The sequence below is a fragment of the Orcinus orca genome, chromosome 18, assembly GCF_937001465.1.
Source record: "Orcinus orca chromosome 18, mOrcOrc1.1, whole genome shotgun sequence".
Lineage (NCBI taxonomy): Eukaryota > Metazoa > Chordata > Mammalia > Artiodactyla > Delphinidae > Orcinus > Orcinus orca.
The window spans coordinates 29,089,219-29,109,555 of record NC_064576.1 but is presented as its reverse complement, the minus strand read 5'-3'; the positions used below and the strand labels follow the sequence as shown (position 1 = coordinate 29,109,555).

General features: G+C 38.6%; 1 protein-coding gene and 1 pseudogene across 1 annotated transcript in view; one reads left to right on the top strand and one right to left on the bottom strand.

Annotated features, from left to right (window-relative positions):
• The window catches only part of FBXL3 (F-box and leucine rich repeat protein 3), a 631,956-nt gene that overhangs the window by 79,965 nt on the left and 531,654 nt on the right, over positions 1–20,337 (bottom strand). The gene's annotated exons all lie outside the window — the stretch shown is intronic.
• LOC101290354 (palmitoyltransferase ZDHHC7-like) lies at positions 1,848–2,293 on the top strand (annotated as a pseudogene).

Sequence of the window (20,337 nt, the reverse complement as noted above, 5' to 3'; positions counted from 1 at the left end):
CACTTCATCACACATATACGAAATTCAGAACCATATGGTTATGGAATTCACTAGGAGGAGCAGAAAAAGAGGTGGAAAAGCTAAGGGTTGTAACAGACAACTGCTGGCTGCTGTCTAGTAGCCAAACTGTAACAGAGAAGAACAAACCTGACTCCATATTAGATCTATTTCTTTAGCTCTAACCCTTGTGGTCTGTTGCCTATGCTTAGTCATGCTGGCTCTGCACATTTTGTAAAAGATGTTGCCTCTAGCCTGAAATATACAGGATAGCCCATTCTCAAGGCTCTGACCTTCAAAGGTATAACTTTTTTTTTTTTTTTTTTTTTTGCGGTACGTGGGCCTCTCACTGTTGTGGCCTCTCCCGTTGCGGAGCACAGGCTCCGGATGCGCAGGCTCAGCGGCCATGGCTCACGGGCCCAGCCACTCCGCGGCATGTGGGATCTTCCCGGACCAGGGCACGAACCCGCTTCCCCTGCATCGGCAGGCGGACTCTCAACCACTGTGCCACCAGGGAAGCCCAAAGGTATAACATTTTTCCATTTATATGGAGATAAAAATTTGCAGAACAGAAAATAACAATTGTCTTGTTGGAAGTTTATAGGAACATTGTGAACAGACCTACATGGACAACTAACTGTAGGAACAAAGGATTCTGACACCAAGAAGTTTGCACAACGAGCCACACCCTCTCATCTTTTAGTATAAAAGCAGCCTGAATTCTAACTCAGGTAAGATGGTTCTTTGGGACACCGTCTTATCAGTATGCTGCCTTCCCAAATAAAGGCACTATACCTTGTCCCAATACCTCCTCTCTGGATTTATTGGCTTGTCGTGTAGCAAGCCAGCACGAGCTTGGACTCCGTAACAATATCTCTTCTCCACCTTCCTAAGAGAACTCTGAGTTCAGAAGTTCACCTGCATGTAACCATGTGCTTCAGGGACTGCTTATTCCCAGGCTTGGGAAGGAAGAGCGGGGGTTCATGTTGTCTAAGGCAATCCTGATGGGTACATACCTCTCGCCCAGGTTGGTGTAGATATGCATATGTGATGCAACATATCCAACCATGTGCTTATGCCCGGTAGAAACTTCCTTTGTATTGATTAGTCACTACCTACTAATTGGGGTGATCTCAAACCACTATTATTACCACATAGTAATAATTGTCATTTATTGCGCATGTGCTGTGCTAAGCACACTAACAAGCGCTTTAGACACCTCGTGTATAAACAAGCCCTAGGAGCAATCTCTTTGCTGGGGGAAGGGTTCAGGACTGACGTAATTTCTAGACAATGTACTTCAATTTGCATTAGCTAATCCATTTTGTTCACAAGAACAAATCACTCTTTGACCCCAGTGGGAAGAAAAAGATAAGGCCTATTTATTACACGTCAATGTCACAGGAGAGAAGATTCCTTAGACCAGATATTCTTCCCTGGGTAGATGCAGTATTGATTTTCACGAACCTACCTTGGAGAAAGTCCAGCTGCTGCAGGATGGTCATTTGAGTCACGCAGGAATGCTCAGGGAGGCTGGGCTCTGGCTCTCGAGTCTGCTAGGAGGCCGCCTTCTTCTGACTGGCCGGGCAGAACGGAGCCCCGCCCAGCCGAGCTGCAGGGGCCCACGCAGCGCTGGCCAGCAGCGCGGTCGCGTGATGCGTCCCTGCCTTGTCCGCTGCAGTCTCCGCCAGCAGCAGGCTGGGAGTTGAAACGCCAGGCGATTCCCCCCGCTCCCCACCAGGCCTTGTATCCTATCCCACAGGACAGTATGCACCTTAAGGTCCTAAAGAAAAGGCACAAAATGTTCAAGGAATGTTTAGAAATAATTTGAGAGGGTGCGTAGGGAAACCATGCCGTCATCAGGACACCAGCTGTGGGTTGCTGAACATCATCCTCTCCTGAGTGACAATGACTGTTATGACTCTTCAGCCTCCTCTGCCTTCGAGGCTGACGTGACAGAGTCCAGTTCATCCACTTGGGCTGCAGCAGGATCTGCGCCTGTGTCACGTGGCTTCTGGTCACCTATGCGATCTTTCTGGTGACATTGGCCTTGCTGCTGCCTTCCAAAGACTTCTGGTACTCCGTGGTCCACGGGATCATTTTTAACTGCCTGGCGGTGCTTGCCCTGTGGTGTCTCACCTGAGGACCGTGCTCACCCAGCCGGGGGCAGTACCCAAAGGAAATGCTACTAAAGAAGGCATGGAGGTTTGCAGCTGAAGCCTGGAGAAGGGATCTGTACAAGTGTCCCAAGTGCTGCTGTATCAAGCCCGAGCGCGCTCCCCACCGCAGTATTTAAACCCAGATCCACTCCATATACAATGACAAAGCGGAAATAGAGAGGCTGAAGAGCGAGAAGCCCACGTGGGATCAGTGGCTGCGATAGAAAGGGATGAAGTCCGTCTTTGGGGGGCCCCGTCGAAGCTCTGGATGAACCCCTTCCGCTTTAGGCAACTGCAGACAAGACCCAGGGAAAGGGGCCCCCCGTTCTCAGTGTGAGGCCCTCTCATCATGCTGGAACTTGTTAACGGACTTTATTTGGGGTCGGAAAGGGTATCAACAGCTCATCTGTGACCAACAGGGCAAATGGAACCTACACAGACCAACTGCTCGGAGCAAGCAGAGTTTTATATATTTATGGTCACGGATGGCAGATTTTCCACACTAGTAACTGGGTGGCATTCTGATCAGTGTCACTGTCCAGTAATGAAGGTCTGTGGCCACATGAAGAAGCCAAATGTCATTATCTTCCAGTACAATTAGGAGTTTTGTTAATGTGCTTCACGTTTTCTAAGAAGGTGTGTGGGATATTACACTGTTTATTAAAAATCCTGTGTGCCGAGCTGCTTTTCTCAATCATGAAGAAAACAAGCCAATCCAGTGAACAAGCATTCTGCAGCTGGTGGTTTCAGGGAGCTCCCACTGACCCTCTTGCTCACCAGCGACCCTCTTGGTCAAGCAGGAGCCCGTGGAGGTTTCCACAGCTCCCACACTTTTCACTGAGCAGCAGGGGGGCTGCAGCCACGCTCCCCTGCCAGGAAGTGGCGGTCCCTGACCCTGTGGGCAGGTCTGTACGTGTCTGTGTGTGTGCACGTGTGTTTTGAAGTGGGCAGTGTTGTTCAGGTGATGTAACATGTAATGGGCATGTGCAGCAAACAAGCTATGTTTCAGAAACCGACGTTTCAGGGAAGAGGAGGGAGTTGTGTGGAGTCCTCCTGCCCTGGGGTTTACTATGAATGTATTGCATATTGGAGAATATCTCGATCCAAAAAACAATCATTCCTGTGTGGTTAAAAAAAAAAAAAAAAAAAAAAATTAATGCTTGTGGACAAACCATGAAGGTGGCAGTGAGTCTCAGAGCACGATCTAAACACACACGCAAGGTATGGGTTATAACAGACCCTCTTCTTGACCAGGGCCCAGCAGGCTCTCCTTCCAGATCTTGCCCACAGAAAGGTTAGCATCTAAAAGGTCCTTCTCCCTGAAAGTTGTTTCATTTGAAAAAATGAGGGTTCATTGCTCATTGGCTCCACTACAGTCTAACCACCAGGACCTCCTTGCACTTTTCAACCTGCCAAGATTGTCCCCGCTTCAGTCCTCTGCATTCCATGTTCCCTCTGGCCAGATGGATCTTCCCCAAGATATCCCATGACTCATTTCTTCATATCTTTCAATTTACTTAAATTTTATACTCTCAAAGTAACCTGATGTCTCTATATAAATTAGCAGTCCTGTCACTCTATCACCTTAGCTGAGTTACTTTTCATAATAGAACTTGTTGCTATGTGGCCTTGTACTATTATATTTTTACCCTGGGTCACCCCAACTGGAATGTAAATTCCCTGAGGCTGAGGGCCAGACTTTGTCATTTTGTTCCTGATTTCCCAAAGCCCAGAAGAAGTGTGCCTGGCACAAAGTTGGCACTCGATAAATATTGCTGAATAAGCAAATGAATCATATTTATTATAGAGGTAAAATGTATTAAACTAAAAAAATTAGATTCTTAACTGATCAGTACATGTTTTAAACCACTGGATCGTGAACATTAGTATGTTCTGCGTTTTCTTTCTCAAGTGTGTCTATAGTGGGGGAGGAGAGAATGTTCTTAAATTTTTTAGGCTTATTGTAGAGATCAGGACCTTGAGAGTCACATTCTTCTTTAAGGCCCGTCTAGCACTCCTCCCACTCCCCCACTTGTTAGGTTGCCTCTGGCATTTCAAGGTTTACATGGCAGATAAGAAGAGGGTTGTAGTGCAAGAAATATCTTACTTAACTCTAGCGTTGACCTGGCCTTGGTACTTTCTGGGCTTGGGGGGTGTTAAGACTACTTCTGTTTCTTAGGGAGTGGTTGTAGTTTCTTCAGACGTCACTCCTTCGCTGCTGGGATCTCTCGCTGCAGATACTTAGTGCAGGTAAAGTCTTCCCCTGATGCTACTCGCAAATCTCTGCCTTTCCAGCCTCTAGTTCCCTTGGTCCGCTCCTCACAGGATATCATCCAAATTAGGATCCCATCATCCCTCTAGGCAGCCCTCTTCAACCTTCTTTTTAATCACTCTCGCTCAGCCTTCAGAATAACTAGACAGCTATAGCTTCTCACTTTTAAGCTTAGTCAGACTTTGAACCAGCCTTCTTTGCTGGACAGACTCTGGGTAACACAAGTAAAGCTGTCTGAGTGTTCTCCTTGAAGCACTGTCCAAAGCTATACATGGGGAAAATGCAAAATATCTTCTAAATTTCTGAAAATTCCTGGAGTCTTACTTTCCATAGTCCCTTCTTCTTCAAGCTGCATTGTCTTTGCATCTGCCCTTGAACTGCACTCTAATTGACTCTGAGTTCTGCCAAGAAATCCACTTATACCAAAGCTTTCGTGAATCATGTAGACCTTTTTCAGGAACTTGTAGGGGTGGCAGAGGCAATATTGAAATCATACCACTGACAGTAACCAAGTCAAACCACATCATGCACACAACCTTTATCTATCGTGCAAAGCAATCCAGGCTTCTCAGACTCTAGCTCCCTAATTTGCCTACCCAAGATCAAGATTTTTCAACCTAACAAATACCATTTCTATAAGAAAGGATCTGTCCTCAAAAAAAAGCAGTCATGTTTGTAAATATCAAAGTTCCTTTCTTGCATAAATGTATATGTATGTGAATGTATATGTCTATTTACATGAACAGAAAACACTACATGACGGATTTCTTTATACTTTAATTTGAATAATATTAAAAATGCAAAATGTTGAAAGTTACAAGGTCATAACTGCTTTAAATATTATGTGCGTGCACACACATAGGAAATATGAAGCAAATGTCAACCTCAGTTCCCACACTGTCTCAGATGGGACCACTTTAGCAGTTTGATGTATTGTCAAGTGTTCTAAGGCTAATGCAGACATTTGCATGCGTACGTGTAAAGGTGTGTGCAGTTTTTATAGAAATATAATTGTGTGAAACACATTGATCTGTAGGTCTTTTTTTCTGTTAACAATATATTCCCAACATCCTTCTGAGCAGTACGTACACTAGTCTGTTTTTTTGGCTGCAGTACATTCCGTTTCATGAATGCAGCGTAGTTGACGCAGACCATGCTCGCCACCCCCTCACCCCCACAACCACATCTCCAGTCTTTTATAGCACCTAATCAGGGATGAGCACATCTTTTCCCAAATGATTTGACTATGTTGTCTTTTATTCTCCACGTGAACTTTAGAATAATGTTTGAAAGGTCAAAGAAAAACAAACATCCCCCTGAAATTAACATTACAGGAAATGGAGATATCAATTTGAGGGTGAATTAGCATCTTAAAATGTTGTCTTTCCATCCAGAAACATGACATCCTTTTACATTCATTCATGTTCAAGTTGTTTGTTTGACTGACTTTATGGCCCTTGATAAAGCTTTGTGGTTTTTATCTTAAATGTCAGACATGAGCAACGATAAATGGGTGCTTAATATGCGTCCCAGGAAGTTTTGCAATTAAACCTATAAACGAATTTCTAGATAAAAAAATTTTAAAAGCTGCCTTTGTGTTCTTACTTCTTAAATAATTTCAGTTTTTAAAATTTTAATGGCTTCTATGGGTGTCAACTTTTTTTATTGCCAATATTTCATTCAATAATGGAAATAATCTAAATCGTAGGAATGTATCTTTTTTTTCCCCTGGAAGGTTCAACAAAGCTATTAAAATTTTGAATGAAATGTGTCAGCTAACATATATGTAGTTTATTCTCCTGAATCGATATCATGCAACAAACTTTGCTTGCCTGTGTTAGAAGTCCTAAACATTTCTTTTAAATTGAGTCTTCCTAATGAAGTATCCGTGAGGGGTCAATCAGGGCAATGATAAAAATTGGTCCTGTTATTTTAAAACACTTATCTGTGTTTTCTATTGTAGTAAACCATAAATGCTTGCTTGGAGGAAGAAGCTGGTCATTCACCTCCTTACTCTGGACTTACACTTGAAACTTTAAGTGTGTACACCATACACAAATGCTGAGAATTCTATTGTATAATCTTAACATTTAAATGGTCTATCCGTCCATTTTGGTGGGAAAACAAAAACTACTCTACTTGTTTTAATAGGAAGGGATTTAATAGAGGGAACTGGATATTTAAAGTGCTGTTCATAAGGGCAAATAAAGATCAGGGTGTGCCACTGCTGGTTTTAGGAAATCAGGAAGTGTGGAGATTCAGAAAAGTGTTGCTGAATCTCTCAGTTGCCTACAGCACTGAAGCAGTGATTAAAAGAAGCTCATCCAGAAGATGCTGCAAACCTTATGTCTACAGTCAGCTGAACATGTCACCTGTTACTGCCAGAAACAAAAAAATGACTTCTGTCTGTCCTTCATATCTCTTGTGACTAATCCTCTTGCTGGAATTAAATTTAAACCATGTGGCTTGTGGCGAAGGAGTTTGGGAAATGCAGATATAGGGAGGATCTTAGAAGGGCAAGGATGGTACTCAATATTAACAGACAATATCTCACCCCAATGTTCATTAGCGTCATTCCTAAGATTGTAGTGTCCCTTTAGACACCTATAATACACATACTCATTTCAGGTTTGATCAAACACTATAATTTTCGACTTGATCTGAACTCATCTGGATACCCTGATTCCCTACTTGCAAAATCCTAAGTTAATACTTCCTCAGCCAGCAACCCCTGTTGGCTGTACCCTCTTAGACTTAGAAAATGGTGTAAAAATCCCTTTCCAGAACTGGCCCAGCCGAGCTGATTTATATCCTCTCTATTTTCATTTCCTTCTACTACAACAGTGAGAGAATGAGTTATAAAACTCGGCTAGCACTTCCCCTAGCAACAAACCAAATTAATACCGCCTCACTTCTCTTGGGTCACATTTCTACTCAAGAAGATTAACGTGTTTTCAAGACTGGCTAGGTGGTTTTGAACAACCGAAACTGTCAGTTTTATGGAATCATTCTTGGAATTGGTTTGAGTCTTGTTGAGAATGCTATCTTTAAAGGCTTAATTTGATTATTCACAGAAGGACTTCATGCAGTTTTTGAAATATAGTATCCATCTCCATGTCAATGAGCCTGGAAGTTTGTATAATCCTGGATAGGTTCCAGCAACATCATTCTGAGTGACTATGAGAATCGAGATCCAAAATCTTTAGACAGCAGATTTCCATTTATATCCCCTAATTTTCAGCTTCAGAGTCCTATAAAATGATTTCCTGTGAATTCTAAATATTTATTAATATCAAAATCTCCACTATGATAAAAAGAACTTTGTACCAAAACTATTTTTCTCTTCTCTCAAAAAGAAAGAGTCATGAACAATTCAGTCAAATTGTTAGCATGGAAAATCCAGAAATGCAGACAGAAACTAACAGAAAAAAGTCACAAGTTAATGTCACTCTACTTTGAATAATTTAAAGAAAACTTTCAAATTAATCATCAATTATCTAGCTTTTAATTTTTTTAGACTAATAATTTTCTGAATTTGGTTGGTACACAGGAATATATTCTGCCTCTATATGAATTTTGTGGTCATCACTATGGTTTCATTAAAATCTATACATGTTATACCAAACGTAAGGTAGATAGCTAGAGGGAAGCAGCCGCATAGCACAGGGAGATCAGCTCGGAGCTTTGTGACCGCCTGGAGGGGTGGGATAGGAAGGGTGGGAGGGAGGGAGACACAAGAGGGAAGAGAGATGGGAACATATGTATACGTATAACTGATTCACTTTGTTATAAAGCAGAAACTAACACAGCATTGTAAAGCAATTATACCCCAATAAAGATGTTAAAAAATTTTTTTTAAAATCTATACATGTTATAGGAGATGTTAATAATATCAAAATTATTTGCCATACAGTGATATGATATGTAAAGCAGATTTCAAAATAATGTACTCTGACCCCATTTTTACTAAAAAGATAAAAAGATGAATTGTACTCTTAGAAAACCATTAATTATCTATGGCCAGTGATATTATGATTGATTCTAATATTCCTGTGTGTTTTCTGCATTTTCCTATATAACTTTTGTTATTAAACATAGTTATTTTCAAATAAAAGAACCAGTCTTCATCTGGAAGTTTCCCCCAGAGGATCAACCAATCCTCTCCTCTTAAATTTACATATTACTAGTAATTTTTGACAAAAATACAATCACATTTCTGTGGAAAAGGGTCTTCTTTCCAACAAATTATGCTGTAACAATTGTATATACATAGGCAAAAAAGTGAACTTTGATAAATTCACTCTATACAAAAATTAGCTCAAAGTGAATTTTAGATGTTAAATCTAAAATTATAAAACTTCTAGAAGACCACATTGGGAAAAAAATCTTTGTGACCTTGGGTTAGGTAAAGATTTCTTTGATATGATTGAAAAAACATAATATGTTTTTTAAAATGAATTGATAAATGGGATTTCATCAAAATTTAAAGCTTCTGCTAGTTTATGACACTACTAAAGGAATGAAAAGCCAAGTTACAGATTGGAAGGGAATATTTGCAAATCATATATGATAGAGAACATATAAAGAACTCTCAAAATTCTAACAACAAAACAAACAACTCAATAAAAAATTGGGCAAAATACTGAGTCAAATCTTCACAAAAAAACTTATGGATGGCAATTAAGCACACAAAAAGATGTTCAGAATGATTAGTCATTAGAAAAATGCAAACTAAAATTATAATAGTATGCAATTACATATCTATTAGAATAACTAAAGTTAAGAAATCTTATCATACCAAGTGTTGGCAAGTATGTGAAAAAACTGGAACTCTCTAGCAATGTAAAATGAGGCAGCACTTTGGAAAAGAGTTTGGCAGCTTCTTAAAATGTTAAACATATACTTATCATATAACCCAGCCATTCCCTTGCTAGGTATTTCATAGAAGCTTTATTTGGAAAAGCCTCAAACTCTAAACAACCCACCTCTCCATCAATAGGTGAATGAATGAACAAACTGGTATATCCAATGCTGAATATAAAATGGATTACTATTTAGCAATAAAGTGGAATGAACTATTGATAGATGCAACAATGAGGATGATTCTCAAAATAATTCTGCTAAGTTAATGAAGCCAAACAAAAAGAGTCCATACTGTGTAATTCTATTTACACATGATCCTAGAAAATGCAAAGTCATTTATAGCAACAGAAAGCAGACAGGATTGCTTTGGGGTAGGCAAGCTGGGAGTGTGAAGAAGGAGGAATAAGCAAAGGCCCTCAGCAACTTTTGGGGGGAATGGTTGGTATGTTTATTATCTTGATTTTAGTGATACTTTACAGATACAGTTACATATCATACCTGTATATTTATATCATATACAGTTAACCCTTGAACAATACTGGGTGGGTCCACTTATACATGGATTATTTTCAATAAACACAGTACTACATGTTCCGCAGTTGGTTGAATCCAAGGATGTGGAACCCCAGATATGTAGGAACCATTATACTGAGAGCTGACTAAAATTTATAGGTAGGATTTTTTCAACTGGGTGAAGGATTGATGCCCCAAACACTTGCATTGTTCAAAGGTCAACTGTATATATAAAAACTTATCAGATTGTATTCTTTACATATGTACATTTAATTTATTATATGTTAATTATATATATTATTATATATAATATATATATAGCTATCCAAAAAAAAAAAAAAGGAATACATGCTGTTTTGGGTATCTATTATTATGTAAATAATTCCTCCAAATCTTAATGTCTTAAAATAACAAACATCTCCGGGAATCACAAATCTGGAAATGGCCTACCTGGATGATTCTCTCTCATATCATGAGGTTGCAATCAGGATGACAGACAGGGCTGCAGTCATCTGAAGGTTGGGCTGCATCTGGGGGATGCTCTTTCAAGATGGTTCACTCACATGGCTGTTGGCAGGTGGCCTCAGTTCCTCTTCATATGGACCCCACCATAAAGCTGCTTTGTATCCTTTAAAATAAATAATTCAGATGAGAGCAAAAAGGAAGCCATGTTGCCTTTTAAGGCAGATCATCATTTTTGAGATATTCTATTGGTCACACAAACTAACTGTGATACAATGTGGGAGACAAATATACAAGGGCATGAATCCCAGGAAGTAGGGATCCCTGGGGGCCATCTTGGAGCCCGACCCTTACATATGTTCATTGTAGACTATGGCAGTATTTAAATTTGGAAGTGAAAACTCTTTGTATTCCCACAGCCAAAGTTAACATTTTCTGCTTATAAGTATTCCATAAAAAATATCATGCCTACTCTTTCACATTTTTTTCTTCACTTAATACACTATAGACATCCTTCCTTGTGAGTGTGAATTTGCTGAAAGGGATGTCTCATCTTTTTTGTCTTTTTTTAAACAACTTCATTAAGTTATAATTAACATAAAATGAAACACACATATTTAAAGTAAAAACAAAACCAAACCAGTTAACATGCCTATTTGAAAAATAATAATTGACCTATCTCAATAATTAAATTTATGCACTTTGTTGATTAGCACCCCCTGCCTAATAAATTGGTATATGATAACAAGCATTTGAATCTAAGAGTTAAAAAAGTTTAGGTATATTCTAGACTTACCTTTTTCCCTCTAGTCACTTTAGACCTTCTTGGGCTTCTTTGTCTTGACGGAAAGTTCTGGAGATTATATGTTTGCGGCATTTGAGCTAGGCGAGAGATGAGGGGTCATTGCAACTTCAAGGCAGGATGAAAGAACAGGAAGAATTTTGGGTCTCAAATTCCTTCCCACAATGCAGGTAGCTGGTAATTAGATATATTCATAGTAATCATTCCATTAATAGTACTTATTTAAGCTTTAGGATATTTATGGTAATAGAAGAGTTATAAGTTTTTAACAAATGAAGTCATGCAATACTATTATATAAGAAAAGAAAAAAATTTAACCTCAGTATTTTTTCTTGTACACAGTCTTCATAATGAATTAAGCAACAAACAACCTCTTTTTAAAAATAGACTGAATGGAGTATGAATTTGGCAAAGTGGCTTAATTTTCTTAGTACTTATTTTAGCTACAAAATGGGGTTTATAAAAAAGGCTTCAAGATTTAGATGAAATATTTAATATTTCTAAATTTAATATTTATAGTTCTATGGAAAATCTTTCACTCTCTCCTTTGCAGTTCAATTTATTATAACAAAGTTGCTTTTAGAGATTTTCTCTTGGAGACTTTAACAATACATAGCTTCACCAAAATGGAGAATTAAAGAGAAATCAACTATAAGCTTGGTGAAGGGAGGCTTATCATTCTACCACCAAGATCTGACACACTGCAGGCGCCCAGGAAATAAGAGTCAAAGAACAAAGCTTAAGAGAGCTGGACATCAAGCATAGCGGCACAGCAAACCAGCTGTGCGTTAACTTAGGCAAATCATGCCTCATTTTCCTTGCTTAAAATGGAGTGTTTCTGATCAGTCCTATTAATTGGGACTTTTAATTGTAATAGAAATTCATATAAAAATAGTCCAGCTAAAAAAAAGAAAATTTAAGTGGCTGGGGGCAGAATTTAGTGACACAGAGTTCTTGCTCCTCTACATTCAGGAGACTTCTTGTACACCATCTTCCTTATCTGGGACTGGCTGAAAAATCTCAGAAATACCACTGCTTCTATCACATGTCTGTCCACAAATAGTCACTGCCTCTAAGGGCATGTAGTCTTCAGCTAGGCAAGGCCCTTAATGCTGGTGGGACATGGAGTGAGGGAGAGTGATCACTCCATCCAAATCTCATGGAATGGATTTCCTTAGAAAAAGAGGTTTTCTTACCAAAAAGGAGAAAGGGAAGCTTGACATATACAGCCTATCCATTACAAGTATCATGGAATAAATAGCGTTCCATATTTTAAGGATGATTAAATACCTGGTTCTGTTTTCAGGATTTAATGCCTCCTAAATTATCTTTATTAAGTAATCCTTCGCTGTTAGGACTGCATATCTTAAATGTGAAGGTCAATCTTGTCAAAATACCATGGGCAGCTATTAATCGTTTAGTGGCATGTTCTTTTCTAACTGAAAACAAAAACTTTGTGATATCTATATGCTTTTAGAGAAGCTTAAGGAAAGTTGCTTTGCAGAATAATCTCTCTTGTCACAGACACAATCCCCCCAGACTGTGTTCCCAACTGGACTTCATTAAACTTTTACTGTTTCTTTGTTTAGCTCAAACTAACCACACTTGCACACTTAGGGCTGCTTCCAAGCGGTGTCTCTGGCAATAACACTCCTGTCTACACAGCCTGTTCTTAAAATTGTGACCATATGAAAGAGGAAATTTAGCCCAGGAGACCAATGTTTATGTTTTCATAACACCAAAGTCAGCCTGTAATCACTTTTGAATTACCATGATATCTGCTTTGGTTAATTTGAATAAAGTTGCAATTTTTAAAGGCCTACAAGTTTTGAGTATGTAAGTACTGAACATTGTAAATGAGGTTTATAAAGTGTGATTGAAGTACATGCCTAGTTAAAAAAAAAAAGTATAGCCAGAAAAGCAGAAGAAAAGCTTCAGTCAGGTCTTATTTTACCAAGGGAAACGTAATCCCTGGAACCCAATCTAAAAATCATTTCAGAAAGATTTTTGTCAGGGCTGTTTAGGCTAGAGAAGAAAACTTGGAGTGGCTTAATCACTGTCTTGAAGTGTATGAAGGGATTTTATGAAATTGAAATTTATTACTTTTTCCCTTTCCATGCTGAATTGAATGAAATAAAATAGCATTAAATTAAGTCAGAGGCAATTTAGGTTGGACATAATGAAGAACTTCTTGGCTACCAGAATTGTAACACAGCAGAATTCCTCCAAGGGAAACTGGGAACTATTTGTTCTTCATGGTCATCAAAAAAAAAAAAAAAAAAAAAAAAAAAAAGCAAAGAAAGGAAGGAAACAAAATGATAAAAGACAGAAAAGGAAAAAAGAGATAGAGCTTTTCCCAGTTCTCTCAGCTGAAATTGTTGTATCTGCTCCACAAGTAATTAGTGTCACTTCTATTGTGTTGATTGTCACTCTCACCCTTTGTGTTATTCATTTGTCTTGGACAAGAGAGACTCTGCTTTAACTTTGACCATGAGATTTCTAAACTATTGCCAAGGAGAGGCTGAAAAGAGATTAAATGGAGCTTGGAGCTGTATATCCAGAGCTGCTGATCTCCTGCATGTGGTGGAACTTAATACCTCAGAATCCGGGACATGTGGTGAAGCCAGACAATTGTATAATTTGGGGACCACATGGCTGGATCGTGTCCTTCTGTGTGGAGTGAAAGTAATATCAGGACAGAAAATGAGGACATGGGGGAAGGACACACGTTCCTCCTTTTTCTGGGACTGGTGTCAGTATGGTGTGGATAACAAGGAATAAGCTTGATAGAACACTCCTGGTATTAGAGAGAGGATGGAAGGAACCAGGTTCATCAAGAGAGGAAGCGGCCCAGGAGACCCTGTCCGGATCTGGTTATAATCTTTCCTTGCTGTTTTAAGACACTCCACTAGAAGCTGAATACTCCAGGTATATGCACAAACATGATGGAAGCCTCAATGAAACCGAATATCTTAAGATGTGCATACTGACAAGAATCAAGATGATTCACTCCTGGGAACCCAGGAGTTTTAAGGGTTGTAGGCAGAAGGTGTGCTGGAAAGTGGGTTAAGACATGAGAGACTGAAAACAGGATTGGCTGACCCTTCATATGTGGAACAATCAGAGGGAATGTCCCCATTCAATTAAAGCAACAGCCCCCCTCATACTCCTGCTAGAGATGAGAGATTTATTCCCTGCAGAAATTGTACTAGGAACGTCCTGGCTTAGGGACACCAGGCAGTGAGATACAGTACACATGCCAAAGAGTGAGTCCTCTTCACTCATCCAGAACTGGCTGATGGGCTGCCCATCAAGGCAGAAGATTGAGAACTTTCTCTAGAATGAAAAGAAAACTACAGATTTGCGGATCCCTCAGTACTATAGCTGACCTGACAGACACACAACTTTACTGTGTCTCTTTTAAGTCAGTCAGAAACCAACAGACATTTGAGGAAAACTTCTAACTCTAACAAGAAGACTAAAATACACCACCATCCATATACAGTGTAAAGAGACAATGTCTCAAAATAAAAGAGACAATGCAGGAAGAAAAAAAAAAAACTTTAAAAAACTAAAATTTTTATCCTTAGGAAAAAAAAGAAAATATTAAATTCATGAAGTAAACATGATGCCATTTTTTAAAGAATAGTTAAACAATATGGAAAAATACATATATAGATGGAAGTTTAAAAAATTTGTAAAGAGTGACAAGATAAATTTAAGGAACCCACACAATAGGGTTAAAAGACAGAGATAAATAATAGGAGGAAACAAAGATAAATTATTCTGAATGTGGATTGAAGTTGCTAATCCAGAGTCATTTTCATTTCCAGTATCCTACCTTTTTTTAGTTGCCTTGGACTTTGGGAGTCCTAGGATAATGTGAAAGAAAAACAAATATAAATCAGACTGGCTGCATCTTGATTTTGTTTTTTGCGGTACGCGGGCCTCTCACTGTTGGGGCCTCTCCCGTTGCGGAGCACAGGCTCCAGACGCGCAGGAACAGCGGCCATGGCTCACGGGCCCAGCCGCTCCGCGGCATGTGGGATCTTCCCGGACCGGGGCACGAACCCGTATCCCCTGCATCGGCAGGCGGACTCTCAACCACTGCGCCACCAGGGAAGCCCAAGCTGCATCTTGAGATCACTCAGTCATAGGTGAGGTGGGCTGCTCAAAAGCTACCTTTGGCTTAAGATGTCTATGGGTCACAAGTAGCCCTTCTAGGGGGATGGGTTTCTCACATACACAGCCACTTAAACAAAATGCAGGATACAGTAACTTGCCAGTGAAATCATTCATTCTCTGCCTTCCATCCAGTGCTTCTGAAGGCTTAGAGCCCTATGATACTATCCCCTCTTACGAAGCCAAACTGCATAGTCATCCTGACACTGAGGTATTTTCCCTGACTATATTAGAAGCAGAGTTACATACATCCTAGGAAAAAAGATGAAAAGTGTTCTAAGACAAGGAGAGTAGGAGTTACACACTACATGGCTCTGTTTAATAGATAAGGAAATTGTGGGTGGAAAGCTGTAACATTTCTTATTTATGCAGTAGTTATACTTTTCTTATTTCTAAATGACAGAAGAATAACACCTCCCAGCAAAGAGTTCAGAACACCTGTCTGAGGAACAAGCATAATCCTAGACTCCAAATCCAGCATCTTTCCGAAGAGCTAGACATACATGTTTTCAAAGGTCAAACATTTGAACTTTTCACTGTACTAATCATTGTCCCTCTGTTGATATATTCTTCTTTTAAATGCATTATTTGTTATTACAAATTAAATAGAGTCAAGCAAGTCTAAATTAAGACAATATAACTCATAAAGAGTACCTCTGTTTTCCTTATTTCTAACAGTTGGAGAAGACATCCACATATATAAGTGTAAGTTCTATTCTGCAAATATAATCTGTATGCTAAATTGTTCTTTGGTTAGAAATACTAATTATGATTTCTCTAAAGAGGTTTTATTAAATGTATCTTTTCATCACTTAAGTTTCCAAAAAAAATAACATGATTTGACACAATAATTTTTAAATAAAGGCATTTAAAAAGTTTTAATTCTAAAAATGTTTTAATTTTTGTTGTGGAGGGAGGAAAGCCATTCAGAAATGTACATCAGAAGGGTAGTGGAGTCCTTCATTTTTCTTTTCATAAACTCTAATAGTGAGTCTGTACTGATTTATGGTATGAGACTTGCATAAACATAAGACTTTATTTTAATCCACTGAGCATGGCCTCCAGAGTTAAATAAAATACTTTAAATATTGAGACACATACTATAAACATGATTTATAGAGTTTTATAATCTCAACATGCAGATCTTAAAAATCCAAGCCTAATCTTTATGCTATTAAACTCTGCAGTACACTTTCTTTGACTTGAGAGAAACTTGAGAAAATTTCTTAACTTGTTTTTTTTCCCTCAGTTCATTTCTGTGCCTTATTTAACAACTCTTTTCAAAATCAGAAACTTGGCATTGTTCTTTGTATTTCTGAAAAGAATTCTCCCTCCCACCATTGTTCTCTGGTTAGAAATGCTGATTATGATTTCTGTAAAGAGGTTTTATTAAATGAATCTTTTCATAGCATTTAAAAGTTTCCAAAATAAAAATAACATGATTTGATACAGTCATTTTAAAATAAGGACATTTAAAAAGTTTTACTTATGGGACAGAGGAGGGCCATTTATTTTTTTTTAAAGATTATTAAACTCTTGTTGGGCCTGTTATTGTTTTCCACTTGGGGGCCATCAATCACAGTAAAGCCAGGTTCCCCTGAACCTGTCTTCTGACCATTAATCTTCCTGGTTTCTTATTTGCTTAGTCCACTTTGCAGACTGGAATAATTCCGCCTGCTTAGAGATCAGTACACAATTTATCATCAGCTAAAAACCTAGAACTATCTTCCCTAAGACTGCCCAGTTTTGTACGATCTTAACCACTGAGGTGCCAAAACCTCAAGTTCCTTGGCCAAATTACAGCCTATAGCTCTGTTTCAAAAGGATCATTTTGATCTTTTGACTGGAAATTTTAATACTTTGAAGTATATTTGGTTGCACTCAACTATATGGTGGTACTCACACGAAACTAGAAATTACCTAAATGTCCAAAAATAGAGAAATGTTTACATAAAGTGTGTTACATTCAAATGTAATAAGCAGTTATTAGCCATTAAAATAATACTAAGGGTGAATATTAAACAACAGGGAGAATGTTTAGAATATGGAGTTACATTTTTAAATAATGAAAGTATTAAAACTGTATACAAAAGAATTCTATTTTTGTGGAAAGTAATAAGAATGTGTATGCATAGTACGTATGACAGAAAAAAATGACAAGGGACTAAATACTAAAAAATGTTAAAGCGATGAAGGAAAATTCCCTATTCTTCTTCCTGTATGATATGTTTTCTCATGTTTTGCAATGTATATATATTACTTTGTAATAACATTGAAAAACCATTTATAAACAAGAGGTCCTCTATATCTTCATCGGAGATTCACTATTTGTTTGTTTTGTCTTAGGATAAAAATGGAGAGGTTCTTGTCTAAAGAGTGTGGTGAAGACCTGCCTAAAAACAGTAGGAATGAGAGGCAGACTCTTGCAGGGATGGCTTCAACCCACACAGATCCCTCTTTACTCTGAATTTCCAAGCTGGAAAGAGTTCAACCACACCAACTGGCAAGCATTCACTCTGGTGTTCTTTCTATCGTCTGTTACAATTACCATCTCATTTTCAGCTGGGGAACCACTAACTTGTATTCCATCCAAATAGGGGAAAAAAAAAAAAAAGTATGATGGAACTAAGAAGAATAGCTCCAGTGCTATAGATTGGCTCAGCTATGCTCCAATATCTAGCTAGGTAGCACGGTTTCATCCCTGACAAGACACAAAGTATTTCTTCCCTGGTGTCAGTTATTCTGTCCCCTGTGTCCCTAATATGGCTTTACAATGCCACGTGACAGTTTAGGGATTCAAATGTGACCTCTCAAAATGTCACAAGTGTCCAAGTGTCCCAAGTTCAAAACTTCAGGGTCTCCTAGTGCCACACTCAGCTCATGTTAGAATCATCTCCATGCCTAATCTAATGCCCCTTTATATCTGTTTATATCACTGCACTCAGGTGTTTGTAACCTCCTTTGAGGATGTGTCTGATGCACCCTAGTATTTCCAATGATGCTTTGCTTAGTACTTTGCTCATCATAGATGTTTAGTAGTTCTCTGTTAGAGGGAGGATAGATAGACAGACATGGATGATAGATACTGATTCGGTAAAAGCTGGTATAAGCCATCTACTCCTGGGCTAAAAGAAGAGAATATTGTTTATTCGTATTTGAGGGTTTGAAGTTGCCCGATAAATGCTATTCCTTTCTCCAACACATGTTGGGACCCACTGAAGGAAGTTAGGAAAACAGAGATAAAGACATGTTAGAGAATGTGGATGGCCATAAAGGATATCTGAATAACATGCTCCAGGGCTGGACAGACTTATCACGGGCCCAGCTAGGCAGCCGCCCCTAAGAGAAATCCAAAGGGGTCAATAAACCAGTTGTATTTGGAGAGGACTTTATGCTGAAGTCCTCTAAATCACTGATTCTCAAACTTCACTTTGCTTAAGAACCACCTGGAGAGCTTCTTTAAAAACCAAACTGGCAGCTTCCTTCTGTCCAGTCATTCTGATTGAGTGGTCTGGATAGAGCCTGTTACCTGTACATTTTGAGATAGGGCTCTATATTCTATCAGAATTGTCATTATAAGGTCCCAAACACCACAGCTGAACAAATAGTATTCTCTTTCTTCATAGGGTAAAGTTGCCTCTTCTAAGAGCGAGCACATACATAAAATTCAATAAGCAATTTGCAAAAATAAAATAATCATTACTAGCTGGCAGAGATGAATATGTAGCCAGCCACTCAAGTTCATACTGCCTCTCAAAGGGCTTTATTTTGCCAAGTGGCAGAGCATACTACTTGGCCGGAAGAACAGCATCTACATCAGGACATCCTGGGAGCGCAGATGTGTGCTTTGGCTTGAGAAACAATGAACCACATCAGAAGATTTTCTATAACGTGGCCACAGTAAGAATTCTGTAAGCCATATGAAACTGACTGGGCTTTTGTTTCTTTAGAGAATTGACTTTTCAACCTGAAAAATTAGCCATTTTATTTAAAAAACATTAGTTGTATAAAAGTAAAATCTTAATTGCTTCAAGCTTTCCAAGTGAGAAGGTGGATTTTTAAAACCACTTCTCCCCTTCTCCCTACATACATGGAAATACCATGAAAAAGAGCTGAGTGATGACAGGGACTAAGTGAGGGTGACTGATAAATTGTAGTGAAGAATTCTCCCAGTCTCTGTTCCCAGGGGTCACATTTGGTGCTGGAGATGATGTAATCCTAAGGTTATTGCCACTTCCACTTGCCTGTTCCACTTGCCTGTTCATGAGGAAGAGTTACTGGGATGTGAAAACTGCTAATCAAAGCAAAAATTGTTCTTTGTTAAAAGCAAAATATTTTAAACAAAAGACAAAATATTTTAAACAAAAGATAAAGTCTTGCTATTATTAGAAGCATATTTGAGCTGGCAAAAGCAGGAAGCTAACATTTATTGTGTCGAATTTCTACTTTGTGCAGACTTCAGTGGTTACGATCCATTGAAGAAAATGAGGAATCAAATATCCCAGGTATTCACAGGAGCAGCAATTATACTGATTACTGCAATGTAACAATTTACTGATTCTTTTTCTCATAGATGTTAGTCATGCCATAGTGGCTAACCTTTAAATTAGCTAGCAAATGTTTCTCTTCATAATTGTTCCCATTAAAGATAAAATGCCAGTTAATTTCAATAGCAGAGAAGAGCAATTAGAAAATTAAAGAATCTTTCTCTTCATGTTTCCATTTCAAAATCTGTTAGTTTAAGTAGTGTTTTATGCTTTGATCAAAGCTATTAGCAGATGGCTCTATTTTATGAAAGACAAGAGTACATCTAAAATGCCAACACATTTGTAAAATCCAATTCCAGGTTGCATTATTTAATGTCTATTAATAAGGTATAAATTTGCAGTTAAATACTTATTTCATCTGAACAAAAATGATTATTCATTTAGTCCTTTTCAAGGCTCTTTTGATTATAGTAGCAGAAACCCATCCCAACTAGCAGAAGCAAAAAAGAGGAGTTTTGGGGAGACAACTAGGTTGCAATTCCATAGGGTTCCTTTCTCTGCTACTATGTCTGCTTGGGCCATACAATGTTTCTCCTACCC